The 1,103-nt window shown below is 27.9% G+C and overlaps 1 non-coding gene across 1 annotated transcript; it reads left to right on the forward strand.

The window, feature by feature from the left end:
• The first annotated feature begins 398 nt into the window (after positions 1 to 398).
• LOC114579377 lies at positions 399 to 505 on the forward strand. Its single transcript, XR_003700306.1, has one exon. It is a non-coding gene; the product is annotated as a small nucleolar RNA R71 (small nucleolar RNA).
• The last annotated feature ends 598 nt before the right edge of the window (positions 506 to 1,103 follow it).

Consider the following 1,103-nt stretch of genomic DNA (forward strand, 5'->3'; position numbering starts at 1 on the left):
CATTAGAATAAGGATTATTCATCTTTTAATTAATTCATATTTTTTAATCCCTTGTATATTATTATCTTTATTCTAATTCACATCTTGGTCTTCGAATCACATAGATGATTTAGATCTTAATCTTAAATTTATTGCTATTGTGTTCAATTTCTAAAAAATTACTATAACTTTTGTAGTTAGAATAAACAAAGTATCTGATTGATAGACTCCGGCTATTCTCTTAGGATGTATCCTATCAACAAGCCGCTAGAAATTATTAGTATCAATTTCTTCTATTAGTTCATACGTTTTCTTAAATGGCTTATACATTAAAAATCCTCTAACTATAGAGTTTATGATTAACCTTAAAGATTTAGCTAATCTATTATAAAAAATTCTGAATAACCAACTAATTGAGTAAGGCATGGTAAGGACATTTCCTAAGCATTTCTTTAAATCTCCCGCAACTTTCATAAATGGATTCTCCTTCAAATTGGGCAAAAGATGCGATATCCTTTTTAAGTTTGCCAATTTTTAAAGTTGGGAAATACTTAGCTAGAAATGTATCACCCAACTCATTCCAAGTTATTATAGAGCTTAAGGGTAAAGAAATTAACAATGTCTTAGCCTTGTCCCTTAGAGAAAATAGAAATAATCTAAGCCTAATAGCAACATCACTGACATTATTATACTTAAATATTATAAGAATTCCTAAGAAATTGGCTATGTATAAATTGAGATCTAAAATAGGAGTTCCCCAAAATTGTGAATTTTGAACTATTTGAATTATTTCATTTTTTAACACAAAATTATTAACATGTATAGTAGTTATACAAATACTATGATGAATTCCATCTACTATTAGGTTAGCATATATTGTGAATTTAGGTCCAAGTACTCTAATTTTGATGATAACAAACATTATTGTTTCTTTACTACTATTAGTATTACATATTTATTTTATTTGTTGTGCTTACTAACCTATCAGGTCCATAAGTTCAATTGCAATGTAAATCAACTCAAGATCGGGTAGACTAGGGTTGAGTTTATTTGTAATTTCAATTTCAATGTACTTTTATCTTTCTTAAGTCAAGTGATGCATCTGGTGGACCCCATGCTATGTA

This window comes from Dendrobium catenatum, unplaced genomic scaffold (genome assembly GCF_001605985.2).
Source record: "Dendrobium catenatum unplaced genomic scaffold, ASM160598v2 fragScaff_scaffold_351, whole genome shotgun sequence".
Lineage (NCBI taxonomy): Eukaryota > Viridiplantae > Streptophyta > Magnoliopsida > Asparagales > Orchidaceae > Dendrobium > Dendrobium catenatum.